Consider the following 12,859-nt stretch of genomic DNA (forward strand, 5'->3'; position numbering starts at 1 on the left):
CAACTGAAGCAATACCTCCCTATTTTTATATTCTATCCCCCTAGCAATGAAAGCCAACATTCCATTGGCCTTCTTAATCACTTGCTGCACCTGCATACTAACCTTTTGAGTTTCGTGCACCAGGACCCCCAGATCCCTTTGCACTTCAGTACTTTCCAGTTTCTTGTCATTAAGATAATAACTTGCTCTACGATTTTTCCTGCCAAAGTGCATAACCTCACACTTTCCAGTATTGTATTCCATCTGCCAAATCTCTGCCCACTTACTTAGCCTGTCTATGTCCCCTTGCAGGTTTTTTATGTCCTCCTCACTCACCACTTTCCCCCCATCTTAGTATCATCTGCAAACTTTGATATGTTACACTCGGTCCCCTCCTCCAAATCGTTAATATAGATTGTAAAGAGTTGGGGACCCAGCACCGACCCCTGCGGAACACCACTAGTTACTGATTGCCAGTCTGAGAATGAACCATTTATCCCAACTCTCTGCCTTCTGTTAGATAGCCAATCCTCTATCCATGCCAGAATATTACCCCCAATCCCGTAATTTTTTATCTTAAGCAATAATCTTTTGTGTGGCACCTTGTCAAATGCCTTTTGGAAGTCTAAATACACTACATCCACTGGTTCCCCTTTATCCACCCTATATGTTACTTCCTCAAAGAACTCCAGCAAATTTGTCAAACATGACTTCCCCTTCATAAAACCATGCTGACTTTGTCCTATTAAATTATGATTATCTAAATGTCCTGTTAATATCTCCTTAATAATGGACTCCAAAATTTTACCTACCACAGATGTTAGGCTAACCGGTCTATAGTTTCCAGCCTTCTGTCTACTGCCCTTTTTAAATAAGGGTGTTACATTAGCAGCTTTCCAGTCTGCCGGGACCTTTGCCGAGTCCAGGGAGTTTTGGAAAATTATTACCAATGCATCCACAATCCCTACCGCCACTTCCCTCAAGTATAGTACAGAGAAAATTGTAATTGTAATTAGTTATTATTTAGTTGTTAAATGAATGTTATGTACTGTTTATCTAAAAGGGGAGGAATTGTTGTTTATGTGCCTTTAAGAGAAGAACTGATTCTATACTGCAGTACCGGCAGTGACCACCCCATATATAAAGCCACAGCAGGCTTCTGTATTTCAGTCTTGAATTACTCTCTGTTCAGTAAATACCTGTTTTATTGTTCTCCTGCAGTCTGAGTATTATTGATCCTCAGACACTACACCTCTCACCCAAACCCCCGATGCTCGAGGTTAAGTAATGTCTCACCATTCACTCCAAGTGACAAAGCCACAAGGTAGCTGGCAAAAATGGACAAGATCGGAAAGTGGTGCAAAGAAATACATTTATCTGTGTATTCAAAAGAACTGAAACTTAGCACTAACATTTTTTCATACACCCATGTGCATACCTTTGTGTGTCTATTTTTATGTCTTTGCTTTTCCGAGTGCTTCTACGAGGTGCAACCCCTGTGGCTCCAGCAGAGATAGAGGCAGGCTGCTCACTTCCCTGCTGCGACTGCTTAGACACTTTTGCAGACGTCCTCTGGGTTTTGGAGATTGTGATGGCCCCGCCAAAGACTGCTCCTCCTGCAACTATGCAGGGGCAGACTCGGCCATCGAGATCCAAGGAAGCATGTGGGGCTCTGACTGAGGAGAAGGCAACGGGGAGAAGTGAGAGTACTTTGAGAAGAGCCCCCACTTCCATGTCCCCTCTCACCATCATCCCTCTCATGGGCCATCCACACTTCCCTGCTCGCAAGGAGCTGGAGAGCACCTTGCTGCACAGCAGTTGGGCGATGAACGTCCAAGTCTGCGTTTATATCCCTCCTAGAGAATAGGTCTATGAGGGTCTGCCATCTGTTGTCCACAGCTAACATGAGCTCATGTGGACTGGCGCATTAGCAGCTTCATGCAGGTGGCCATTCTTTCCATGGAACAGCACATCGTCGCCATCACAAGTGATGTGGTGGTGCTCATGTTGGAGATGGACTCCTCCATTCTCTGCACATTTGCAGACATTGCAGCTACAAAAGATGCCAGTGCCTCATGCAATTGTTGCTGCCCCTCCAAGATCACCCTCTTTCTCGATGGCCCCCGAAGCTCAGTGTCTGCATGCAGCTCAGCAGAGCTTGGAGCATCCTGCACCCTCCGGCGAGGAGTCTCCACTGCTGTTCCTGTCAACACCACCTACTCTTGCTCACTTGTGAAGTGTGAGACACCAGGTGACAACATTACTTTACCTTGCACAGGACCCACCGAGGTGTGCGTATCTGCGTTGGTGCTGAGTGCGCTTGGATCTGCTGACGGTGTGCCCTCAGAGGCTGGAGCTTTCTCTGAGGAGTCATCTTCCTCCTCCGACTGGACAGTGGTGGGGGTGGGGGGCACTTGCTGGATCTGTGGGAGAGTAAAGAGATGAATTAGATGTGTTATAAAAATGGGTAACATTACCATTTTGTACATGATGACCATTTAGTGGCTGATGACATCAGTCCCCATATGAATGACTGCTGTATGCCATGTGGCTGCATGAGATGTAATTCTGTCACCAGGTTGCTGGGATGTCCCCCTCTCTCCATCTCCCACTGCCAGCAGCACTGCAACTCCAATATCTCCAAGGCCCCCTCCACTGTTGGTGTCAGTTGGGTGAATACTGGAGGGTCACCTCCGGTTCTCTGGGCGTGTTCTGGGCTCTTTTCTCCTGCAAGGAGGAAAAGAAGAGAACATTGAGTGAGAGTTTAAGGAATGGATGGGTTACATCTGTAGAGGGTGACTATGAGGGAGTGGGGTAACAATGCCAAATGGCCTCTTTCTGTGGGTTTACTTGCTATGATTGCATTAAGATGAGGGTTAGTGTCAGAGGTGGTTAGTCAGATGGGGATGTGAGTAAGTACATAGACAAAGAGGGTTGGGTGGATATGCAAGGTACGTTGGTGTGAGGAATGATGTGCAGGAGCAGGCTTGGGAAGGCAGAGTGATGAGGATGTGGTGACAGGTACATCAGGATGAGAGTGAGTGTGGCATTGCACTCACCTTTCCTGATCTCATCAGATCATTGAATCGTTTCCTGCACTGGATCCAGCTCCTCCTCACCACATCCCTGCTGCTGACCTCCTCTGCTATCTCCAGCCAGGCCCTTTCGGTGTCTTTGGGAGGTCTCTTGCACCTATCTGCAGGGAACAGGACCTCCCTGCGTGCTCTCACTGCCTCCACCAGAGTATGCAGGGATGCATCAGAAAAGCGGGGTGCAGCCCTCTGCCTTTGAGTATCCATCATTGATAGTTTGGAACAGTACTCAGCCCCTTCTATTTCACCTTACACACTCCTCTAGCAACCTTCAAATGAGTTGAGTGCAAGGCTGGTTTCAATATTGCCACTGGAAATGCATCATCGATGACATCATCAGACCCGCTCCATTTAATTGGGTCAGGAAATGCGCATGACTGCTTTAAGTAGGGTCATTAAGTTAAGTCTCCCTGAAGAATGCGGTGAGCAGAATATCGCATTCCCGACCCGCTACGCAGCCCGCACGCACCCAACCCGACTCCACGGTAAAAATTCCAGCCCAAGTGTTTGCTTGGTCCACCTTCATACAGATTGAAGAAGTACACATGTGAAAGACATGAATATCTGATCACAAGGGGTTACACATCAGGATTATGTTATTGTACAAATAAATATAGGGCAGTATGAGTATATTCCCATAAAAAATAAAACAGCACGGTGGCATAGTGGTTAGCACTGTTGCCTCACAGCGCCAGGGACCCGGGTTCGAATCTGGCCTCAGGTGACTGTCTGTGTGGAGTTTGCACATTCTCCCCGTGTTTGCGTGGGTTTTTTCCGGGTGCTCCGGTTTCCTCCCACAGTCCAAAGATGTGCGGGTTAGGTTGATTGGCTATGATAAATTGACCCTTAGTGTTAGGGGGATTAAATACGTGGGGCTACAGGGATAGGGTGGGATATGTGTTGGTGTAGGGGTTACGGGGATCGGGTGGGATATGTGTCGGTGCAGGCTCGATGGGCCGAAATGGCCTCTATCTGCACTGTGGGGTTTCTGTGATTCTGTGATTCTGTGAAGACCCTAGGATGTAAGCCAGCCGGTCCAGGTGATTTATCCGCCTTGAGTCCCATTATTTTAGCGAGTACCACTTCCTTAGTGATTTTGATCGTGTTTAGCTCCTCCCCCCCCATAGCCCCCTGTTTGTCCAGTGTTGGGATATTCTTAGTGTCCTCTACTGTAAAGACTGATACAAAATATTCATTCAGTGTTTTTGCCATCTCCATATTTCCCACCATTAATTTCCCGGTCTCATCCTCTAAGGGACCAACATTTACTTTAGCCACCCTTTTTCTTTTTATATAACTATAAAAACTCTTCTGGTGACTCCCAGCGAGTTGGCATCTGCTGACACCTGCATCCATGCAGCATTGGTCTCAGTGGGAGGCCTCTTCCTCCCTGACCTAGGGAACAGGACCTCCCTGTGGGCCCTAACCCCATCCAATAATGCCTGCAGTGAAGCCTCATCGAATTTGAAGGCAGCTTGGGGTCTGGCACTGGCCACAGCTGCTGCAGGCTCCTCTGCCATCCTGTATGGTTCGTTTGGAAGGCTTCAGAGGATGCAGTGCTTGCTATGGACCTTGAAAGCACCACGAATGATGACATCATACTGTGGGGATTTCTGACTCGAATTGGACAATTAGCAAGGCTTCCCACATGCTGGGAATTAATTGGCCAATTGAGGGAAAATTGCGTGGAGCTGGCTGACACTTTTTATGTGTGTCAGAAACACCACATTCGGGGAAACCCGACCATTTCCCACACAAGCCAAAAATCGGGGCCTGTGTGTCTGTGTGAATGTTTGTCTGTGTGAGTGAGAGAGAGTGTGTGTCTGTGTGAGTGACAGGGAGTGTGTGTCTGTGTGAGTGTGTGTCTGTGTGAGTGACAGAGGGTGTGTGTCTGTGTGATTGACAGAGAGTGTGTGTCTGTGTGAGTGTGTGTCTTTGTGAGTGACAGGGAGTGTGTGTCTGTGTGAGTGTGTGTCTGTGTGAGTGACAGAGGGTGTGTGTCTGTGTGATTGACAGAGAGTGTGTGTCTGTGTGAGTGTGCGTCTTTGTGAGTGGCAGAGAGTGTGTATCTGTGTGAGTGTGTGTCTGTGTGAGTGACAGAGAGTGTGTGTCTGTGTGAGTGTGTGTCTGTGTGAGTGGCAGAGAGTGTGTATCTGTGTGAGTGTGTGTCTGTGTGAGTGACAGAGAGTGTATATCTGTGTGAGTGTGTGTCTGTGTGAGTGACAGAGAGTGTGTGTCTGTGTGAGTGTGTGTCTGTGTGAGTGAGAGAGAGTGTGTGTCTGTGTGAGTGTGTGTCTTTGTGAGTGGCAGAGAGTGTGTATCTGTGTGAGTGTGTGTCTGTGTGAGTGTGTGTCTGTGTGAGTGACAGAGGGTGTGTGTCTGTGTGAGTGACAGGGAGTGTGTGTCTGTGTGAGTGTGTGTCTGTGTGAGTGTGTGTCTGTGTGAGTGAGAGAGAGTGTGTGTCTGTGTGAGTGTGTGTCTTTGTGAGTGGCAGAGAGTGTGTATCTGTGTGAGTGTGTGTCTGTGTGAGTGTGTGTCTGTGTGAGTGACAGAGGGTGTGTGTCTGTGTGAGTGACAGGGAGTGTGTGTCTGTGTGAGTGTGTGTCTGTGTGAGTGACAGAGGGTGTGTGTCTGTGTGAGTGACAGGGAGTGTGTGTCTGTGTGAGTGTGTGTCTGTGTGAGTGACAGAGGGTGTGTGTCTGTGTGATTGACAGAGAGTGTGTGTCTGTGTGAGTGTGTGTCTGTGTGAGTGGCAGAGAGTGTGTGTCTGTGTGAGTGTGTGTCTGTGTGAGTGAGAGAGAGTGTGTGTCTGTGTGAGTGTGTGTCTGTGTGAGTGAGAGAGAGTGTGTGTCTGTGTGAGAGTGTGTCTGTGTGAGTGAGAGAGAGTGTGTGTCCGTGTGAATGTGTGTCTGTGTGAGTGTGTGAGTATGTGACTGTGTGACTGTGTGAGTGACAGAGCGTGTGTCTCTGTGTGAGTGTGTGTCTGTGCGAGTGTGAGTCTGTGTGATTGTGTGTGAGTGACAGAGAGTTGTGTCTGTGTGAGTGTATGAGTCTCTGTCAGTGTGTGGCTGCGTGAGTGTGTGTCTGTGAGTGACAGAGAGTGTGGCCCCGATTTTCTGCCAGCCATTGGGCGGGTTTTTGGGCGGGCGGGGGCCGAAAATCGCCGAAAAAGGGGGTTGCGACTACCCCCCCCGCCTGATTCCCCGCCCCGTCCGACTTTCGGACCGCCGTTTCTCTGCGACCTGAATCAGTCCCGCCCGCCGCTGGAGGGACTGGCCGTTGGAACACTAATCACCAATTATTAACATGTTTAAACCTATTTTCAGGGGCCGTTGCGATTTTGTGGCTTTCCCCACGTAAAACACACCTGGTGGGAACCCCGCTGATCAGACCTGGCGTGAGAAGAGTTGGCTTGCTTGCTTTCAGCTGCAGGTCAATGAGGACTGAAGAGATTTAAACAGGCAGCATTGGCAGGCTGCAGGACCTTGTTGCTGAAGGCTTGGGGGAACTTTTTGAAGGTTTAGGCACAGCTGTGGAAGGTTGGAGCCTCACACACTTCTCCAGTGTGAGCTCCTGGGAAGCCCCTCTCACCACCCTAACTCAGCGCCTCCTCAACGGAGGCATCTGCCAGAAGCATGGGAGGCCTTTTGTACCTTCCCTTCCTGGCATTAGAGGATCTCCAACAGCAGAGGAGGCTGGAGCAACTCCAGCAACAGCATCACCAGCAACAACAGCAGCACCAGCAGGAGCGGCAGGCTGCGGCTCAGCCACCTGAGGCAGCTCAGGCCCGAAGGGGTCAGTGCATGGAAGGCCGTCGGCGCAGGAGATACCCCCCAAACAGGGTGTACAGACACAGGGTCAGCTACCTCAACATGACTGAGCAGCAGGGCCAGAGGCGGCTCTGACTTTCGCGAGAGGTTGTGACTGACATCTGCGCAATACTGCAGCAAGACCTGGAGCCCAGAGCACCAGGTCCACACTACTTACCAGTGGCCATCAAAGTCACCACCGCACTCAACTTTTATGCCTCAGGCTCCTTCCAGGGATCAGCAGCAGACATCAGCGGCATCTCCCAGGTGGCCGCACACACTTACATCAAACAGGTAACCGATGCCCTCTTTGCCCTCGCGCACAATCACATCCATTTCACCAGGGATCGCGCGAATGTGACGGTGCGAGCGCATGGATTAGCTCAGCTGGCAGACTTTCCAAGGGTGCAGGACATCATTGACTGCACACATGTGGCCCTTAGGGCTCCCCACCGCAATCCAGGAGTTTTTGTCAACCGCAAGGGCTTCCACTCCCTTAACGTTCAGCTGGTGTGTGACCACAAGAAGGTGATTTTGCATGATTGTGCCAGGTTCCCTGGCAGCTGCCATGGCTCCTTCATGCTGCGCCAGTCTACTGTGCCTCCGCTATTCAGTCCATCAAATGAACTTCAAGGATGGCTACTTGGAGACAAGGGATATCCCCTGCGCTCTTGGCTAATGACGCCGTTGAGGAGACCAGCCAGCGAAGCTGAGGAGCGCTACAACTCCAGCCACATTACCACCAGATGCATTATCGAGCAAACCATCGGATTGCTGAAGATGCGCTTCAGATGTCTCGATAGATCAGGTGGAGCCCTACAGTACTCATCAGCCAGGGTCTCCAAAATCGTCGTGGTATGCTGTGTGCTTCACAACATGGCACAGCATCGTGGCTTGCTGATTCCGCAGAACCAAGAGGCTCCTCACAGAGCCGCCTCGGATGAGGATGATGCTGAGGAGGAGGAGGAGGATGGAAACGAGCATCCTGCAGAGGCCTGCCAACCAGCGGCACCAGTGCGCGAGAACATTGCTGGGCGGAATGCAAGGAACGCACTCATCCTGGGCAGATTTGCGTAGCCTGGTACATCAAACACTGCAGCCTCACTGCTTCTTAACTGACCATGGACAGTGGCCTATGCCTACACATTCCTACCTATTTGACCAGCTTCCTGACATCTGCAAGTTATCCTAAGGCCTCTATGTGATATCCCCATTCGCCAAATGACAGACGCCATAACTGCAGCAGCTGCCACCAGATTTTTTATGTACAGTAAAATGATGGCATTAAAACTATTTACAAGACTTTTCACCCAAGTGACTACCCTTGTGATTAGTGGTGCTTTATTTTTCTCTTACGCGTGCTCCTACATAGTGCTACCCCTGTGGCTTCAGCAGATGTAGAGGCCCCTTGCTCACTTTCCTGCTACGCCTATCTCGACACCTTTGGTGGGCGTCCTCTGGGGAGGCGAGCCTGTGAGGGCTCGCCAGCAGTCTGCTGCTCCTGCGGCTGTGCAGGGCTTGAGACTCCTATCTCACTGGGGTGTGGACTCCGGTGGGCCTCTGACCGAGGGCTCTGAAGTGGCATGGAAGTGTGAGCGTGTGGAGAGGAGCCCCCACTTCCTTGAGGTGTGCCAACAACCTCCCTCTCATGGGTCAGCTCCCCCTCAGCACCTGCAAGTGGCTGGAGAGCACCTTGCTGCACATCAGGGGGGCCATGGGGACCCGTCTCAGCACTGGAAATCCTGCTCAGAGGGACTTCCATGAAGGTCTGGTTTCGGTGCTCAATAGATGGCCATTGCTCCTCAAGAGATGCCATTCTATTCAGAGCACTCACCATGTTTTCGACACCCTGGCGACTAAGCTCCTCCAATGCCGCAGCCCTCCTCTCCTCGGCTGCAGCCCTCCTCTCCTCGGCTGCAGCCCTCCTCTCTTTGGCTGCAGCCAGCATTGCCACGGAGGTAGCCATCCTTTCCGTGGTGATGCTTTGATTCGCCAATGACTCCAATAAGGCTCTGCTCATGCTCGCCATGGACTCCTCCATTCACTCCACACTCGCAGCTACCTTGGAGACAAAACCTCCCAGAGACTCCTGCATCTGTGCATGGAGATCCATCACCTCATCTCTTGCGGATGGACCCAGAGGCATAGGGTCGACATGCAGCTGAGCTGAGCTGGCAGAGCCCTGCGCCCTCCGACGAGGACTCTCCACTGCTGTCCCTGTCTCCACAATCTGCTGATGCTCACTTGTGAGCTGTGATACACCAGGTGACAACTCTACTCTATATCCCGAAGGTCCCACCGAGGTGTGAGTGTCTGTGCTGGTGCTGGGTGCGCTTATTTCTGCTGCCGCTGCGCCCTCAGAGGCTGGAGCTTCCTCTGAGGAGTCTGGCTGCAAAGCCTCTTCCTCCTCTACAGTGGCAACGGGGGCACCGGATGGTCCTGTGGGGGAGTAAAGGAAAGAGTTAGAGATGTGATGGCAAGGCTACTTGCACATTGGATTTGGCATATGCTCATAAGTCCAACCAACCAAGGCTTCAGAATCATATCAGCAACTAATGCTATGTCAATGAGAGAGATGGGGAACTATTCTGTCACCAGCTTGCGGGCTTGCTCCTGTCTCTCCTGCCCCAGCATCCACAGGCACGTCAGCCCCAGCAATCTTGATCGCCGCATCCTCCCAGCGGGTCAGGTGGGCGAATGAGGGTGGTCCTCCTCCAGTCATCGCACGCTCTCTCCTATTGTGAGCTCTCTTTTCCTGCAATGAGAGAGACAAGTGGAGTTTGAGTGAGAGTGCAGGAGTGAGTGTAGAGATTGCATAGCATAGATGCTTAGAAGGAGACAAAGATGTTGTGAGGCTGCAAGACCAAGGGCCCTCCCTGTGTGTTGTCAGTTGTGTTCTAAGCATCAGAGTGAGAGGCAGTGTGAGGGCTGGATGGTGGAATAGTTATGTGAATGTGAGCATAGAGAGAGAGGGAATGGGTAAGGGTGCATGGATGTGACTGTGAAGTGGGATGTGGAGGAAGAGATTGCTGAAGCTGAGTGCTGTTGGGGAAAGGCAATGGGGATCAGGTTGAGGGTGATGGAAACTTAGTACTTACTTTCCCTGTGCAGTGAAGGTCATGGAAGCGATTCCTGCACTGCATCCAGGTTCTGCGGGTGACTCCCAGAGAGTTTACCTCTGCTGCCACCTCCATCCACGCAGCCCTGGTCTCTATGCGAGGCCTCTTCCTCCCTGAGCGAGGGTAGAGGACCTCCCTGTGGGCCCTTACCCCATCCACCAAGGTCTGCAGTGACGTCCCATTGAACTTGACAGCAGCTAGGCCTCTGCCGCTGGCAGCAGCTGGTGCAGGCTCCTCTGCCATTGTCCAGGAGTGGTTGAGAAGCCTGCAGAGGTGGAGAAGTTTGCTGGACACTTTAAAAGCACCACGAATGATGACATCATACTGAGGGGCTTTCTGACCAGAAATGGACAATTAGCAAGGCTGCCCACACACTGGAAATTAATTGGCCACTTGAGGGAAAATTGCGTGCAGCTGGCTGACCCATTTTTCTGTGGGTCAGAACTCCACATTCGGGGAATCCGACCATTTCCCACACAATCCACAAAATCGGGTCCTGTATGTTTGTATATGACAGAGTATGTGTGTGCAAGTACGTGTGCGAATATGTGAGTGTATGTGTATAAATGTGTGTGTATGTGAGACAGAGTATGTGTGGGTGTGTGGGTGTTTGTATGCGAATGTATGTGTGTGAATCTGAGTGTATGTGTGTTTATCTGTGAATGTGTGGCCTGAGTGTCCATGGTCTAGGTGGGACTAAAACCCAGCTCCTGGTCGCTATATAATGACCCTACCATTAAAAGTGCGCATGTGGACATCTGGTGGGAGGCCGGATCAGGGTCAACTGTGAGGCTCTCCATAGTCAAATATTACATTGAAACTCATTGTTTGGACTCAGGACCTACTTACAGCATTTAGACCTGTGTCCTTAAAAGGACATAGCTCCACCTTAGCAGCGGAATAATACATTGTGCATTGCATAGTGTACACTCCCATATTGCATTATCTATGAGCATCACCATGGGACACCTGCTAGTGTGTCATCAGTATCTGCTCTTATTTAATGACATGTACCAGACAGGAATAACAGATCGTTATATAACAGTCTGTGGTATCAGACTGCGGGTCATGTGGAGCAATGTCACAACATTTTAGGTCACATGAGGTGTCTTCCCTTCCAACCTCTTCCCTTCCTCTCCAGAGGGTGCAAACTCATGCTGGGAACAGGCTCCGAACTATGTCCTATTGCTGTAAATAGGTCCTGAGGTTAATTAAAGGGAAATCCCTCATCAGAGGGTCAATTAGAAGAGGGTTGATTGTTTTCCTATAGATTGGTAGTTTTTTGTAAATCCTTGGCTCTGCCTCAAGATCAGAAAAAAAAGTCTAAAATGACTGGCTTTCCTTTTTTTATGACTGCATTTGTAATCTGTAACAAAGTGCGATGGTTGGTGTGTGAGATCTGGACTGTGAAGGACACACAGACACACAACCCACAGACATGCGCATACACTCACACAGACACACGCACAGACAAACTCGCGCACACACATGTACACACAGACACACTCATAGACACGTGCACACACATGCGGCACAAGTCTTTTATAAGTTTATAAAGCCATAACTTAAACTATGCTCTTGTGTTTTTTGACATCACCAGATCCCCAGCCTCAATTTAAATTCTAGCCCTGTAATTCTATCCAAGATCCCTAATATTTTTCATGTGATCTTGTTATATTTCATTCAAATATTTCTGATCCAAAATGTAAAATCTAACAGGATTACAAGAGAATTTGTTTTTAGTGCTTCTAATTCTGACTCTCAAAAGCCGCAGTTACAAAGTGACATAAAATTCAGTTTTTAATATTTGTTAGAAGATAAATATAATTGTATCTATCTATATATATATATAAAAGAGTTTGTCTGTTTTTCTGTCTGTCTGTCTGTCTGTCCGGCTATACAATCAAAAGTTATAGAGCGTACCTACACGCATGTTATATCAAAAGAAAGCTTATCATTAGGGAAGTCTCATAGGCATATTTACTTTTTGGTCAGACAAAAATTGTTCGGACAGTATACAAAAAAGTTTCAAAAAATGGCAAAATTCCACTCATTAGCATTGAGTGACGTGATGGTTGACCAATTGTACAGGGGATAGCGTTGAGTGACGTGATGGTTCACCAATCATACAGGGGATAGCGTTGAGTGACGTGATGGTTGACCAATCGGTGCGTCACGGGGGGCGTTTCATTGCGTGTGTGGGCGGGCCTAATCCTTCTGAGGTGAGTGGCCGCCATCTTGATTCCTAACTATTGATTTATTTTTCCCACTTTCTGTGTGTTTATTTTGAAATATAGATTTCCAGCAAAAAAAAAGTTGGTTTTAAAAGAAAAAAAAATCCTTTTGCAAAGGGGACTCGGGCTTTCCCCCCCTCGGCGGTGGATGAGCTGCCTGCAGGCCTCAGGCCTCGAAACCTCGGCCTCTCCTCGCCAGCCACACCTGAGCTAGGCACCGCCTGTCCCGCTGGGCCCGATTCCAAACCAGCGGCCCGCGATCGCCGCCATCTTGGTAAAGGCTGGCGCGGCAACACTGAGCCGAGCGTAGACATCGCCGCCATCTTGGTAAAGGCTGGCGGGGCGGGAGACAGCGAGCGCATGAATGTCGGCGGCGGCCGGAGCGGGACCTGAGAGTCGAGCCGGGCCTCACGCGCTCGGCCGCGCACCGGCCGGCCCTGAGGCGCTGATCCGCACACGGGGGCTTCGGCTCACCGCTTCCGGGCTCGGAGGAAAGGGAGAGAGAGAGGGGGAGGGAGGGAGAGAGAGAGGGGGAGGGAGGGAGAGAGAGGAAATCAGGGAGAGACAGGGGGAGGGAGAGGACAGGGGGAGGGAGAGGACGGGGGAGGGGGAGGGAGAGGAGAGGA

The sequence above is a fragment of the Somniosus microcephalus genome, chromosome 13 (assembly GCF_052327205.1).
Source record: "Somniosus microcephalus isolate GS21.2 chromosome 13, FLI_Smic_1.0, whole genome shotgun sequence".
Classification (NCBI taxonomy): Eukaryota; Metazoa; Chordata; class Chondrichthyes; order Squaliformes; family Somniosidae; genus Somniosus; species Somniosus microcephalus.